The 17,228-nt window shown below is 39.1% G+C and overlaps 1 protein-coding gene across 1 annotated transcript in view; it reads left to right on the forward strand.

Annotated features, from left to right (window-relative positions):
- The first annotated feature begins 2,121 nt into the window (after positions 1-2,121).
- The window catches only part of lhfpl2a (LHFPL tetraspan subfamily member 2a), a 56,816-nt gene continuing 41,709 nt past the window's right edge, over positions 2,122-17,228 (forward strand). The window contains exon 1 of the mRNA XM_035949445.2: positions 2,122-2,339. The gene's annotated coding sequence lies outside the window, so the exon portion shown is untranslated. The remainder of the gene's footprint in view (positions 2,340-17,228) is intronic.

Genomic DNA, 17,228 nt, shown 5'->3' on the forward strand with positions numbered 1-17,228 from the left:
ATATCACAAATGGGAAATATTGGCTCTTGTTTAATGGCTACTATGGATTTTGAATCTCTATTTAGTAATATAGTTCACAAAGAAGGATTAGCTGCCCTTAGACACTATCTGGGCAATAGAGACTCTGACCAAATGCCCCCCACAGACTTCCTAATACAACTAACGGAGTGGACTCTAAGGAACAATATATTTTTGTTTGAAGATAAACTATACAAACAAGAAAAAGGTACGGCCATGGGTGCTTGTTTTGCGCCGAACTATGCAAATCTATTTTTAGGCCTTTGGGAAGAAATGTATATCTTCTCTGATCACAATCCATTTAAGGATAATATTATTTTCTGGGGCAGATATATTGATGATGTCATCCTTTTCTTTTCAGGTTCAGAAAAAGAACTGAAGGACTTCCACCTCTATGTGAATGGTCTCAATGTTAACCTGAAACTAGATCTCAAGTATGATCTGAACTGTATACATTTTCTTGATTTGAATATTACAAAAGATGACCAAGGCAGCATTCATACGTCTATTTTCCGGAAACCAACAGATCGCAATACAGTGCTACATGCGGAGAGTTTCCATCCTCCTTGGTTAATTGACAATATTCCTAAAGGACAAATACAACGACTCAGACGTATATGTGACTCTGACCAGGATTTTATCAAGCAATCAAGGGACATGCAGGCACGCTTTGTTCAGAGAAGGTATCCACAGAAGCTGCTGTCTCAAGCTCACACTAGAGCGTTGTCTCTAAAGAGGACTGAACTGCTCACTCCCAAACCTAAAAATGTCCAAGCACAAAAGCCGTTTTTTGTTACACGTTACAGTAAGGAGGCTATCTTGGTCAAAAAGGTTATACAAAAAAATTGGGATATTATTGTGAGTGATCCTCTTTTAAGACAGGTGTTCCCTGAGCCCCCAGGAGTAAGTTTCCGAAGAGCTCCTACAATCAAGGACAGATTAGTTAGGAGCTATCTTCCTTCATCTAAACCCACTACATGGCTTTCCCGTCCAAAAGGGAACTTTCCTTGTGGCCACTGTAGGTATTGTGATAACTTGATAAAAACTAATACTTTTATAGACATTGGTAAGAGCAGAACTTATTTCATTAACTCTTTTGTCAACTGTCAAACAACCCATGTAGTGTACCGCCTCCAATGCCCATGTGGATGTTTTTATGTGGGGCTTACTAAAAGAAGGTTGAGGGATAGGGTGGCTGAACACTGCTATGCCATTCGCTCAAAAAACCAAAACTACCCCATGGCAAGACACTATATGGATATACATGACTGTAATGACTCTACTCTAAAAGTGTTGGCACTTGAAGTTATCACTATGGATGCAAGGGGCGGTGACAAAGTCCTCCGCCTTAGGCAGAGGGAAGCTTACTGGATACATGAACTTAGTGCCACAGTGTACCCTGGCCTCAATGAAGATTTTGACCTTTCTTGTTTTTTGTAAAATCTTGAGTTTTCCTGTTAAATTTGTATTCTCTTGTAAACTCCTGCTCTCTGTGCCCATTGTCTACATCTAGAGCTTGACAAAGGTATTACATCAGACCTGTCAGTCATGTGACTGCACACCTGGAGACATTGACTATAATTAGGTGCTCTCTTTGTCTGTGAGTATTCACATCCTGATGAAGGCGTAAGCCGACACGCGTTGGTGTGCTTTTTAATGTTCCTGGCCCTCCATTAAAAATCTTCACATTTGCAAACGATGAGTGCCTGGACCTTCTCTTTTGTGGACTATTACTATTGCCGTTTCCCATGAGCACCTTCGTATTGCAGGATACCAGAAGCTCCCTGTTGAATTTCTTTTCAGTATTGATTTATTTTAAGATCGGCCACCTGATCTTTTGTTTTGACCATAACAGCTAAAAAAAAAAAAAAAGCAGTCTATAGAATTTTAGTTTTTCTCGTTATGAATTGGGGTCTATGGAGCTAGACCTTTTTGGAGTCAGCCCCTTCCGGTCGGTGTGATATTGCACGTTTTTGACACTCGGAGGCAGGCGCTACGTCCATCTTTATATACAGTCTATGGTTGCAGGGGGAGGCCGGGCTGCTGGCTGTGGGAGGCGCTAACGGAGCTGCAGTCACTCCCATCCAGATCTGTCTGGGCTCAGAGGACGGAGCCATTCATTCTTCTGCGGTCCGGGCAAAACGTGGAGGAGGATGAAGCGACTGTGAGGAAAAGAAAGAAGAAGAAGAAGAAGACGAAGAAGAAGAAGAAGAAGAAGAAATCAAGCCAGGATCGAGCTGCACACAAACCTCGGAGAAGACGCGAGAAGATCCTCCAACAGGATCCTCCAACTTTTCGACTGACTGAGCCAACACTTCCACGTAAGTATCTGCGCCTCAAGGGCAACATTTGACTTTTATTTACTCCGACAATGGAGACGTTATTCCTCTTCAGACCAGCCTGTAGCCTGTCGGTCACACATGTAGAAACTTTCACCCAGATATCTCCACATTTGTGCTGTTTCCTCTCAGAGCTCTGTGGGGGAAATTCGTGGCAGCAAAGCCGAGCAGACTGATGCTTTGCCAGGCACTCATCAGTCTGCTTTAATCCACATATGTGCGTTTTACACCTTTATTCAATCTTTCCCAGCACATGATCCAACAATATAGATATATATATAAGAGCAGATGTATGTTTTATGTCATCAAAAGTCTTGTTTTGTCTAATTACAATGGTTAAAAAACTCGAAATATTCAATTTACTTCACTGTTATTAGTGAAAAGCTGCCAGTTTCCATGCTGACATTCACATATTTGAAACGTATGGAACACTAGACTTTTGTTCAGTGTTTAAATTGTCACAAAATGATGAGAACTGTCACAGATGTCGAGTTTTCCCAACAAATATTCAATTTACTTTCAGAAATGAGACAGACATTTCACACTGATGTTCACATTTTTGCTTTGAAACTGACAATCTTATCAACTGAACAGCTCTGATTAAGATAATCGTGCTGCAAACCTAGTTCTAGTCCTTGTTGGAATTTTAAAACATCATTTATCGCTGTATGTTATCTGGCTTGTTGTATGTGTGCTGCTACTCAGGGAGCGTTATCAAAAAGACACATGTGGAACATTAAATCTCTCGATTGGTGTTGAAACTGTCAGAAAACTATGAGAAAAGTCACAAATTTCTTGTATGCCCTACAAATATTCCGTTTACTCTCAGAAATTGGACAGAAAAGCAGCAAATCCTCACATTACCATTCACACAGTTGCTTTTAGAAACCTTGACTGCATTGTTTGCAACTTTAATGAAAATAATCAGCTCTATAGCCTTTATTTTATGTCTTGTTATGTTGTTGCTGTTATTCATTAAGTGTGATGTAAAGGCGCACATATGAAACATTAAAATTCCCATTAAAAGGGAGTTTTTCCTTCCACTGTTGCTAAAAGGTTTGCTCAAAGGGAATCATTTGGTTTTGCTGGGTTTTTCTCCAGAATGTAAGATAATAATATCTTGACTTTACAATGTGGAGCACCCTGAAAAGACTTGCATTGTGAGCTGAACTGAATTCAAACTTGTTGGATCTTTGAACTGTCAGAAATTTATAAGAAATGTCACAAATGTCTTGTTTCTCCAACAGTCTAACACCCAAACATTCAATTTACCATCAGAAATGAGAAAAAACAGTTTCATCAGCTCATTATCTTAGCTCTCAAACCGTCAGGTTTACTTTTTCCTTTAAAATGTCCCATGAAAATCATCATTAACCCTGAACACCTGATCCTTGCGCTGATTTCCTCTTTGTCAGTGAGCATATTGAAGGTCTAAAGTTGCTCTGCCTTTGTGACTTCAGGAAAAAGTCTGTCAGTGGTCATGACAAAGTGCCACCCAGATCCTTGTCTTGTTTTCACATTGTGTTTCAACGGTAAACCTGAGAACTGGTTCCCACCTGACCCAGTGTTTGTATGTGAAAGGGAAAGGTCTCCTGGGGACAGACGTCTTCTTATATATGACCACCACATAACCCTTTTCAGACACGAGATATGCTACTTTGCTGCTTCAGCAGGGTCACTTTTAATGTTTCTCATGGCTTCATTCAGACTTACGAAGCCACAGTACAATATGTGTTATTCACAAAAGATCGGACGGTATACGGTGTTATCTGTAGTTAGATTCTGATTGATCCTGTCTTCATGTCAGGAATTATTTATCATTATAAGTAAGTTATACATGTGCACAGCTCTCTCTCTCTGTTTGGACAGTCTTCTTATTATTACTATTATCTGACAGTCCTAGTTGGTTTGTCTGTCTGTCTGTCTGTCTGTTATCAACATTACTCAAAAACAGATTAACAGATTTGGATGAAATTTTTAGGAAAGTTCAGAAATGACAGAAGGACCAAGTGATTAGATTTTGGCAGTGATGCGACTTATAGTCTGGATCCATTAATTTTTCAAAAGATTTCAGCCATTGGAAATGATACAATGATTGAGCAATGTTGGTAGAGTACTGTGCTCTCTGACTGCTTTTCTAGTTACTCCACTTAGGAACGCAGTGGAGTTATGTGACAATCAGCGTTGGTGTGTCTGTTTGTCTGTCTGTTAGCTACATTACTCAAAAATGGACAAACGGATTTGGATGAAATTTTCAGGTAAGGTCGGAAATGACATAAGGACCAAATGATTAGATTTTGGCAGTGATGCACCTTATAGTCTGGATCCATGGATTTTTAAAAAAAAAAGATTTCTGTATCATTGTGAGATAGCGGCACGGCGTCATTGTAACTATGACAACAAGTGAACACTACGTCAGCTGCCTGCTGACGATCACATGATTGCAATCCTGCTACAAATCCATCACTGCGGACCACAAATTTTTTTTCAAAGACTTCATCCGTTGGAAATCATGTAGTGACTGAGCAGCCTTGGCGGAGTACTGCGCTCTCTGATTGCTTTTCTAGTATTGATCTTGCCTGTTGCAGGTATTTAATTAACTCAGAGAAAAGACTCCTACAAACAGCTGGAGGCAACATATACTAAACTTGAGCACTTGTGAACATTTTGTCAAAAGCTGGATTACATCTACAGTTCATTAATCTGAACTGTTACTGTCTTCATTGTGGTAAAGTTATATTTTTATGGACATTTCAGTTTGTATTTGATGTGAATTGAAGAGCAAAGTAAATGAGAAATGTGTTTTGTTATTTTTGGACACAAACTGGGTCTTGTGTTATCTGTGAAGTATTTGGACCAATATTGGAAGCGAAATGAAGAAAAAGTCTTCCTCAAGTCACTTCACACAACTCCAAGTACGTCTCTTATGCGTGTCTGTCCATTAATGTCACTGTGTGCAATTCACACTTAAGCTGTTGTGAGGTCAGACAAAGTAAGATTGCTGTTGCAAGTTTTACAGAAAAATGAGCAGGATGCAGACATGAAAGTAACATGTTCAGATGCTGTCAGATTAACAGAAAGGCTGCATGTATGAAATGAGCTTTTGTTATTAAAATTTTACATAAGGAACACTCCACTTTCCTCACATATGATGCTCTTTATTGCAGTGTTGTGTTATCACTAGTTAATTGAGGCTGGAAACATGGATGTAGATCTCTGCTAACACTACAGGTATAACATTTTTGTAAGTTTCTTGTTGCTAATTCATTGTGCTAAACTCTTGTACTTTATTGCTTTGCTGTCACTTTTACAGCTGTGAGGTTGCCGCAGTGAAGCAACTGTGTGGTCTCCGGTTTATATTCTGTAATTAGGTTGAGCCATTTCTTTGTAATTTCTCCTTTTTTTAAAGGCACGCAACTGAGCTTCAGATGTTTAATGATGCTTAGGTCATCACTGAGTGAGCATTAAAGATGGCGGTAGCTGTCAGGGGTTGCCAGTAGTTTGAGCTATATGTGCCAGTGCACGTGGTCCCTCAAGGCCCTGTGTTTGTTCCATTAAAAAAAGCCTGAGCTTCCTTCGTTATGACCCAGCAGAATCTTTCCTCCTTTCTTTCATTTATGCCACAAAAAAAGCAAAAATACATGCATTTTTCTCTGCCTTGGCAGCCTGACAGCGCAGATGCTTTGGAAAACTCCTTTCCTAAACAGGATGGTAAACTTTCAAAGCGTGGAAAAAAATATTACTAGCTTCCCTTTTTGCCTGGTGCAGATGATGCAGTTGCATTTAATGCACATTACGAAAACATAAAACAAAAGTTTAACTGCTTACCATTTCACACAGACCACATGTCTGTGTTTCGTGCCTCTTTGATGGCAGTGCTTTAGTCATTAATCCAGGATCCTGGCTGCAGTTTGTGGGATTGGTCAGTATATTTCTTTTGGAATGAGGACTATTCAGTGGGGGATTTGATCTACATCTTTTCCAAGCATTTGGAGCCTAAACAAACACTTACTTTTATATGTCTGTGAGTGTAAATATTGCTGAGTGGCCTGCTGATGGAAATCAGAGCTGGGCACTATCAGTGTGTGCTTGAAACCAGAGCCAGAGCCACAGTGTCACCATGACCTGAGTGTAAAATCCACTAATTGAACGGCTGCTCTTGTGTCAAAGGTTAAACCAGATGACTCCAGCCGGCTGAGACTAACATCTGGAATACAGTTTGTTACAGCAAAGCCCCACTGTGGAAATCCTCCAGTGTAGATGGCCCAGATAACAAGGCCGGTTTATTTGCAGTGCACTTCCTCGGACTACTGTTACTACTGCACTTGTATGTGGAGTTAGGTCATTCACTCTCACATCTGTTTTTCACCATCTTTTTCTGGGTCATTATTTCACCCTGCGGTATTCTTTTGTGTCACAGTGAGTACGGTCAATAAAACGTTCAACAGGAGCATCCAGGAAGTGCTCTAATGAAACCAACACATACACAGATTTGATTTAATATGTGTCTTGTTGCCCTAAAGATTGTTTATTTGGCTATAAAATTGACGTAATGTGAGGAAGGCAGTCTTAAAATTCAGACAAATCCAAACTGGGTCACATTACGTTATACGGTTTTCCATTCCAAGCTTCTAAAAGGAGTGTTTCTGAGTGAATTAAAAGCAGCCGTTTGTCCGAGTTTGTTTCTTTTTTTTTATAGAGCTGCTTCAGAGATGGGCTGTTTGACCGGTTCTGGAAAAGTCTGTGTCACAGTCTGCTCAGCACAGAGCAGGAGGAAAGCATCTGAGAGGCTTTTGTTCTCTGGTATTTTCTGCTGTTGTCTTATAACTGTCACTTTTGAATCAAAAAATATGTTTCAATTATATAGAACCATAATGCGATTAATTATGACTAATTGAAATGCAGACTTTAGCCTTCTGAGCCCAAATCAATTTCTGGGCGTTTTTTTGCTCCTGTCACATTTCTTCCTCAATTTCACTGCAATATAAAGTTCTGTACCTCTATGGAAACAGCACAGCAATGACTAGAGGTAGAAAGAACTCCACAATGTCTTTTCTGTAGCCTAACATAAATGACAATGCGATAAAAATGACCAACAATGCTATACATATTTTACTACTTACATGTGTACAACCTCAAGAAACTTGACGTTTCTCTCTGGAAAGGTTTTTCACCATTCTGAATGTATCTTCTAACAACTTCCTGACAACTTGTACTGCTTTTGAGTTTTGCTGCATTAATTTAGTTGCTCAAATATGTTTTATTTTGCTTTAAATTTTTCTAATTTGCTTCCACAGTTATCTGCTCTCTGCTCTGTGGGTGGAAAAGTTGCTGAATTTTGGTCACATTGCTGTTGGCTGCAGCTGAGTCAGTCATGGCTGTCTAGTTGTGCCATTTTTAAAAAATTTATTCATTTTTTTACCAAATCTGGTTACTGCAAACAATTTATTCTTTGGCAAATTTTTAAATCCGACATGTGGAATGAAGTCATTTTGATTAAATATCATGATTTTAAGCTTAGATTTGTTACATTTTTCCAGGGAAACTTCAGTCACACATGATTAGTTTAAGGGCCGTTGAAAATTTGGATTTTATTTTTCTTTGTATTTAAAGTTTTTAGCTCTGGCATATATTATAATTTTGGCAATTTTTACAAAATTCAAACCTGCTGGCTGTTTTTTTAAATTCAGAGGGTGAATGTGATGACCTCTCCTGTGAAGAATCCTGTTTCTTTTGTTGCTCTTAAACTACTAATTCAGCTCTAAACCCTCCACAGCCCTCTGATACGTGACAAAACTTCCTTGCTCTCTACATGTGTCCCCCCCTCCATGCTGCACTGTAGGGCAGTCATGCACACTGATTAGATTAGGCAGCGCTGCAGCTAATCACCCTTCTCTCTGCCCTCCCCTGCTATTCTTTGCTCTCCTGGTCACCCTTTTTTCCTCCGACTCTGCCCCGTCCTCCAGACCTCCCTGTGGTTCCTGGAGATGAGCCTCTCCTGGGGGTACATCTGCCTCCAGCGGCTCTCCAGTCTGCTGTTTATGGGGAAATCAGCATGGCGGGGTCCTGGCAATAACAAAGCCCTCGCCCTGCACTTGTCTGGAAAGAAAGAGACATCCAGAGAAATGAATGACTCATGGAGGGAGGAGCAGGGGGGTCGAGGACCCTGCTGTCGGGTGAAATGAGGAGAAAGAATCTGCGGTGGGTTTTGTTCCTTTGTGGCGAGCTGGGGGTCAGTCTCAGGGGAATGGACGGCAGACAGACGGAGGTTTCTGCAGCTGCATGGCCTCCAGCGCTTTATCTTATCCCTGAGACACTGCAGGCTCATTAAACTGAGCTGCTTGTGCTCAATGTTCACTTCAGTTTATGTCTCCTGTTTTTCTCCCTGCCATCCCTCCCTCCCACTGTTTTTTTTCCTCTTTACTGGCAAATGTTGTATCAGACATGCTTGAATATTGATTAAACTGGAACAGGAGTCAGTCAGGGACTCAGCCTCACAGCTGTATGCTAATGCTGAAACGGTATGACCCACCACAATAGGCAGCCTGTGTGTAATGTGCGATAAGGCGGTATCATATGTTCAGTTTGGTCATGGAAAAGGCTTTAAGCTGGGTGAACGAGATAACTCTAGATTGTGCATTGTGTTTGTGTGATTTGCTTTCATGTTCCAGCCAGTTCATATTAGAGAGAGACAACCCTGTCTCCTAAAAATATGCTCCTATACAACTAAACTACTTTCTGAAAGAAACATGTTTTCACACAGAAAGCTAAGACTGATGTATTAAAAGTTTGAAATAGCCACAAAATCCATGCACAATAGGAGGGTGGCATAACTCTGGTCCTTTGTGGGATTTCTTAGACTAAAGTTTTGTTTTCTTTTTGGTTTTTACTCATCATTTGGTGAGGTTCAGGCATGGTTAGGTTTAGTTGACACGTCACAAGCCATCACTACATGGTAGAAGGTATTTTGAGGTACTAAAATTACTTGGTTAGGTTTAGAAAAATATATGACTTTGGGTTAAAATCATGTTTGAAGTTTCTTCTCAATTTTCTGGGTTCCCAGGATGATCAATCTCACCCCATTTAATATATGACTGCTTGGCTGAAAAGGAGCAGCAATAAAAAAATGACAAAAGTTATGGCAAGCCGTTTATACATGTAGCTAAACTCAATGTGCATTGCAGATTTTTAGTTCTTTCTAGAGAAAAAGAACATCAAGATATTCACATCATCTTGTTCCAGGACAAATGACATCACTTTTACCATTCATGTGTTTCTCATTACAGATATCTGCACTTTGTCTGCAGATATCTGTAATGTGAACTGTCGATATCTGCAACTGAATTAGGCCTAGTTGTAATTCACTTAGAAATATCATTATATTTGAAAGAAAAGCTGTTTTTTCAGTGAAGATAACATTAAATAATCAGAAATACAGTCTAGACATTGTTAATGAGGTAAATGACTATTCTAGCTGGAAACAGCTGATTTTTAATGGAATATCTACATAGAGGTACAGAGGAACATTTCCAGCAACCATCACTCCTGTGTTCTAATGCTACGTTGTGTTAGCTAATCATGTTGTCGTCAATGTCTTGACTATATTTTCTATTCATTTTGCAACTCATTTGATAAATAAAAATGTGAATTTTCGTGGAAAACATATCAACATATCTGTAAATCCCTTCATTTTAACATATTTACATTTTTGGATAAGTTTAATTAAGTTTGAAGTTAGTCAGAATGATGTTGTAGCTTTCTCAAACTGGATTTGTGACAACTTAAAATGTAATTACTGATATCTTAACCTAGAGATGTAATTGGTGAGATTACATTCTAGATATCTGTAGTTATGTCAGAAGCTCTGGCAAGATGGAGGCGGAGGCAGCTTGCTTTTCAAACGTACGATGGTGCTGCAACTGTAACAACATTTGACAGCTGTCTATCTGCCATGTTAGAGAAGCTTACAGTTAGTTTCACACACAAATACATTTTGCTTGTTTTAGAGAAATGTGACAGTAGCGAACTGTTGTTTTACGGAACACTTTCTTAGCTTTAAGGCTTGTTGTTTTCCTCTGCCTCCATTCTTTCTGCTATGCTATTATATGCTCTGCTATGCTAACAGCTTGCTGGCTTGAACTTTATATTTACATTTAATATCTGTGACAACAAATGAGCATGTTTCCCAAACATTTTGAACTATTCCTTTAATGCAACGTCCTCTGAAAGCTGACTTTATCCAAAAAGCAATTAAAGAACAAGTATTTTCCAAATTCCAGTCATATGAAACGGATAAAAAGAGCCAATCCTCACCGAGAACCTGTAATAATTTTGAATGATTTCATCATTAGGTCAGAACAGATTGTAAAATTTGCTCTTTTAGATACAAAGAGCTATTTATACAAAATAATATCTGTAATGTTGAGTGGATTGTCAGTTGAGTCCATTCTCATTCTGTGATTCATTCACTTGTTTTATTTTCAGTATTACTCAAAAAATCCTTTTCTCCTCTTCGTCATACTGGTCCTTGGTAGAGTTCTTTCACTTTCATGTTTGCTGCTAAATCCCAATAGGGCTCAGAAATCCTCCAGCCAGCCTGAGCCATGTAGCTCGCAGCCACAGCTCTGATTTTGTCTGTTTGACTCCTGGTTTCGGTAGCACCATGGAAACCCTACTTTGGTTTGGACTGGCAGACTATCACCAGTCATTATCACCAGTGAACCCTGGTACTCAGAGCTCAGCAGCTACAGCGGCTGTAACACTGTGTGCCAGCCTTGGCAGACCTAGTTTTCACAGAGGTGACTCATACTGAATATACAGCAGTTTTCACCTAATCTTGTTCACAGTAGTGACTGTGTTCTCAGTAAATGACTGTTGGCCCTCTATGTTACTGTTGGTATGTCATCAACCTTTTAGTTTTTGCATGCAGTTTGCAGCAATATACCTCTTTTTCTTTGTAACTTGTTAAAACAATTGGTCTTTGATTTCACACTGAGGTGGGAAAAAAGGAGGCTTCTAGCTTCCAGTCTGCAGCCGTTGACTTTTTACACTTGAAATGACAACCATCACTGACAGATTTCACAAACTGTTGCTACTAGCTAATTAGGCTAATGTCGTATCCGTAAGTTGTTTAAAACTGATGTGACCCACGGACTTTTTAATGTTTCCGTCTGATTCATTTTAAAACAAGAATCATGTAAAAATGGTTTTAAATATCCATTTGATGGCTACATACAGGATACAATACTTAAAGGCTAAAGGCGAAAGCTAACATGACCAGAAGACATCTAAATAGAAAAGTTATGCTGGCCTCAGATGCTAGTGTAGCGCCTTGTTTTACAGAAAAATTAATACTTGTTGCTACTCATGCATTATTGAAAAAAAAATAGGATTTCACTATTGCAGTTAAAAGTCAGGAACAAAAATTTAAAATTTAGAATTGAATCAGAATTTAGAAACCATTTGTTTGCACGTTCTCACTTTTAAAGTTACAGAAAGTGTTTTGGGATGATATATACGTTTGCTGAATAAAATGCTATCTCAGCTAACATTAGCAGGGGTTTCAATGCAAAGCAGGACACAGCTGCTAACGTTAGCTTACAGGCTGACAGCAGCATAATTCACAATAAATGCACTATTTGTTTATGGAGCATTTTTAAAAAGTGTCATGTCAAAATATATGCAGATTAGTAGTTTAATTAAATTATTTTTGACCTTGGAGCTAACCTTGTTACAGTTAGCATTCAGATATTCGTACACAGAGACTTGTGAGACGTCTCACCAAATTAAATTAAATATTAATAATAAATTAAATACACTACCATTCAAAAGTTTGGGTCACTCAGACAATTTCATATTTTCCATGAAAACTCACACATTTTATTCATGTGCTAACATAATTGTACAAGGGTTTTCTAATCATCAATGAGCCTTTCAACACCATTAGCTAACACAATGTAGCATTAGAACACAGGAGTGATGGTTGCTGGAAATGTTCCTCTGTACCCCTATGGAGATATTCCATTAAAAATCAGCCGTTTCCAGCCAGAATAGCCATTTACCACATTAACAATATCGAGACTGTATTTCTGATTCATTTAATGTTATCTTCACTGAAAAAAAACAGCTTTTCTTTCAAATATAAGGACATTTCTAAGTGACCCCAAACTTTTGAACAGTAGTGAGTATTTTTGTTTAAATTATAGATTTAATGTATTTATTTAATTATGGTTTAATGATACTGTAATGAAGCTGTAAAAATTATGTTTTGATATGAAACCCTCCTTAAAAAAATAAAAAATTGCATTTCGTATCTGTAGAAAGCTGAACAGCCAGGAAATCATCTGAAAATCCTGTGAGCTGAGATGATTGTGGGTTGTCCTCCTGTCTTGGTAGACATACATCAGATTCATGAGCACAGCAACAGCACAGCAGCTGTGTTGCTGCAGTGATCCACAACAGCATCTGTATATATCCATGTTAAGCTTAATACGGTAGTTAGGTAGCCTATAAAGTAGGCAAAAACTGTTCAATCCAGTCCTTGCTTTGCTCTTGTGTTTTTTGATTTGGAGGCTGAAAGGTTTAGCAACCAACTTTAGTGGGTTTAGTGTAAAACCTTTGAAAGCTATGATTAAACATCTCCACTGATCTTCAGTATGAGGCCCTGGTCACTGAGCAGAGGTCTAGCTAATGGTCTGTGCAGCTGTGAATTGATTTGTGGAGTGAGGCCTCTCCAGGTGAGGGTGACTGCTCAGACAGACTGTCCAGGGTAATGTTACAACACCTGTGGGACCACACAGACATGCATGCTTCAGTGCATAAAATTTGCCCGCTGCAAGATTTTCTCCAAGTGGTTTGTGGGTGAATTAAGAGGTTTTATGCCACAAGAAAGAATCAGTCAGACTATGACTTCAGACGAGATTAAACAATTCACCCCAAAGCTCCTGCTGTAACACTAAGCTGATATAAACAGTCTTAACCCTCTGAATAGCTACCAGTGGGTTTGAAGACATTTGATCTTTAAAGGTCTGCAAGATTACACCATTTACCAGAGCCAGCAACTGTTAAAACAGAAAGAATTTTCAACTTTTGGACAGTCTTGGAACAACTCGTGTGAAGTGCAGTTCTGTCAGCAAAATGACCCAAATCTAAACTTAAAATTGTAAAATCACTTTATTCTACATGTCTCATTTTAAAAAGCTAAAAAAATAAACCATTGGTACTAACCAGATTCTGTGAAGACCAAAAAATTCTGTGTTCCTCATCCCAACTAGGAGGCCGTGACTGGTTCAGTTGTGACAGTCATATGACGAAAATTCAAGGATGTTATGGTTGGACTGGGCTGCACTGCAGGAAGTGGTTACACTGAGCCAACAGGAGACAAGTATGAACTCCAAATAAAAAAAAAAAATAAAGCTTTAAATATTTTTCACATGTAGAGTGACCATTTTTCCCAATATTGGTAACACCTGTGGACATTTATGAAAATGCTGCACGTCGTTTCTAAGTTTCTTTAAATTATTGTTAAATAAATGAAGTAATTCATGTTTTTTTCTTATTTTTATATGATGGCATTATAACTTTGTCATACTGCACAGAAGACATGTTTGAGTTCTCTTCACTTCTCTCTCTAGTTCTAACAATTGCTGTGCTGTTTCCAGTGAGATGCAGAACTTTATATTGCATTGAAAAATGAACCTACAGTGAGTAAGGAGGAGAAAACACCCAGACACTCCTTGGGGTTCAGAGGGTTAACTGAATTTAAGCATGGTTAGTTCTTCCAGCCACAGGCTTGTCATCAGACACATCCTGTCTGATTCAATCTCAGGTATAATCAGCAGGGACATGGCTCCAGTTAAATAAACACCAACTCGGGTCAGATCAAAGTCAACCTCCCCCCTATCCTGACACCTCTCCGCTGTCTAAATTTAATTCATGTTTGCTAAAAAAGCATCTTTGCAACAATAGCCTGCTTCAGTTCCAAGTCTGCACTCAGTTTTGTCTTTAATTGACCTTTGCTTTGCCTTTACAAAACACGCATATTTGCTTTGGAAAAAAAAAACAAAAAGAATGCAGGGAATGAGGCATTTCAGTGTTTGCTCTTGTCATTTGGGGCGGCCCTCCACAGCTAAGTGGTATTTGCCATCTGAAGACAGCAGGGATTATGCTGTCGCTCTCTGCATGAGGAGAGTAAACACAGGCATGAGAAAAGGGAATCATAGAGGGATTTAATAACAGTTGATGGAGGCAGAGATGAGGCATAAAGGAAACAAAGTTCAGTGAGCTAAATAGTTAAGGAGATGTAAAACAGAGAGTACAAGGTAGAAATTAAGACAGAAAGAAAGTAAAGGTAAGGCTTTTTGTTTCTTGGTAAACGAGATTGGTGCTGGGTCAGACGTCTGTGATCCATCTCCCAACTAGCTGCCCCACAGATCACTCACTCTGAGGGGCACCACGTTTCAAATGGCTGCCTCTGACCTCCATCCATTCATCTGTCCATCTGTCAGCTTCTCTTTTTTCTTACTATCAATATTTAACCTTTTACATACATAGTTTGTTTTAAAAGCTTGTCTCCTCTTTGCTCTGCCAAAACACAGCCTGCAGTTCAGCTGAATAATCCCAGATTTTTGTCATGTGATTGTTGGTCATAGTCTGGCAAGTCATCAATGGCTTGAATATTTAGTTTTTCATATTTTGACAGCCCATGTTGTGCCCCAGGACAATGTAAATGTAAGAAATGTAGCATTTTCAAAAGGAATATCTTGGGGTTTTGGAGGATTCTTAGGAAATAAGAGACTTAAAGATGTTCTCTGGGGTTTAGGACACTTGAATTGTGAGAACCTGATGCTTTTCATGGACTTACATCAACAAAATTCAATATTTTTCATGTTTTACACTCAGATTTGGTTAAGGTTCTGACAGAACAGTGTGGCGCACATGATTAGTTCAAGGACCATCGGAAAGCTGAAAATCTGACAACTATCTGTTTTTACAGTTTCTGGCACTGATAAATTGTATCATTTTACATAACGTGCCAACAGCATCCTAAACTACATTGTAGTATTGAGTTGGAATTAGTAATTTTGTTCAGTTAGTTCACATCACATGTAAGGAAGATGCTTTTCATGACATAAGCAAACATATTTACCCTCTTGGTCCACATTTTTTAATCCAAAATGTCTCAACCTACAACTTCTCAGATGTTTTTATCTGAGATTGTCTGTCGACTGCAACTGTCTCTAGTTTTCAGAATTTTTCATCAGCAAAGAAGACGACAGTCAGCTGAGATGAGGAGTTCAAGAACCATCTGAAAGTTGAAAATCCAATGACTGTTTTGACAGTTTCTTGCTCCTATAAGGTTTTCAGACGTTCAGAGTGTCAAAACCATCTGAGAATGCGCTGTGTAGACTCAACAGTGTTTTAAGTGAAACCTTTAGTGTCGACATGGCCCAATTCAAACATTTTAAGGGCAGGAGTGCACCTAACTGGATCATGTAAACACTTACTTGATCTTATCCTCTTCCCAGGATGGTTGATCATGTTACAGAAGCCGTTATGGGCTTAGTTACTGTGAAAGTGTCAGATTCCTGGCGGCCGATGGTCTGTGACACTGAGTGGGACTCTTTATCACTGCAGGCTCAGAGGCAGAAAAGATGATGCCGCTTTGTCATTCAGACATGATAACACAATTTGGCGGACATGAGCCAGACTGCAGCACATGAATGCTGCTGAGGACGAGGAGGAGGGGAATGGATGAATGTGTGTGTATGAACTCATGTGAAAGTCCTTCGCCCATTATGTCTGTCATCATGTCTGGGAGCGACTTGGCTCACATCCAGTCCAGAGAAATTACCCTCCTATCCACATTAAGACCGCACTTAATACACCTGCCTTTTATCATAAAGAGAGCCCTCGGTGATGACTTCACCGCATCTGAACAAAGACAGCACACACAAGCATAAACTCAGAGTTATAATTTTATAATCTGCTGTTGTTTCTCATCCTTTAATAAGAGCTACAAAGTGTCCTCGCTGACTGATGCAGCTGCAGCTGACTGTTGTTTCACTTCCAGCTAATCACTGTGAGGTGATGTCATCGGTGTGTGCGGTCTGAGGTTTACAGGCAGGACGCACACAGTGTTAAGTGTTTTGTGTGGAAGTGGATGAGAGTGTGTGTTTGTGTCAAGGGGAATTAGATGATAACTGAGGAGATGGAGCTGGACGTGAGCAGTGTGACGTCACTGAAAAGGATCGATTTCCGTGTGCAGATAATCATTTCAAGGAATTCAGGCAAAAAATTTCAATGTCCCGGAATTTTTCAGAAAGCATAAAATAGTGAACACTGTTACCATCAGCGTGACTACTGTTTACAGCAATAACTGTACACTACTTAAAATCAACCTAAAATCAATTATTTGGACAGATGTTTTGGTATAAGTTAAGATTTTCAAAGGAATTCTTGCATTTCGTTTCGACTAAAAAGAAAAATGTGAAAACAAAATTGTGATTTTGTTTCATTCTGCACCAAACAAGCATGTTCCCTTATGACTTGAGATCATAATTTATAGACAGGACCTTCTCTGTAGCACCACAGTGCCTTATCAGTGAAAGTATATTACCGTTCAAAAGTTTGGGGTCACCCAGACAATTTCATGTTTTCCATGAAAACTCACACTTTTATTCATGTGCTAACATAATTGCACAAGGGTTTTCTAATCATCAGTTAGCCTTTCAACACCATTAGCTAACACAATGTACCATTAGAACACAGGAGTGATGGTTGCTGGAAATGTTCCTCTGTACCCCTATGGAGATATTCCATTAAAAATCATCCATTTCCAGCTAGAATAGTCATTTACCACATTAACAATGT

This window comes from Amphiprion ocellaris, chromosome 17, assembly GCF_022539595.1.
Source record: "Amphiprion ocellaris isolate individual 3 ecotype Okinawa chromosome 17, ASM2253959v1, whole genome shotgun sequence".
Taxonomy (NCBI): domain Eukaryota; kingdom Metazoa; phylum Chordata; class Actinopteri; family Pomacentridae; genus Amphiprion; species Amphiprion ocellaris.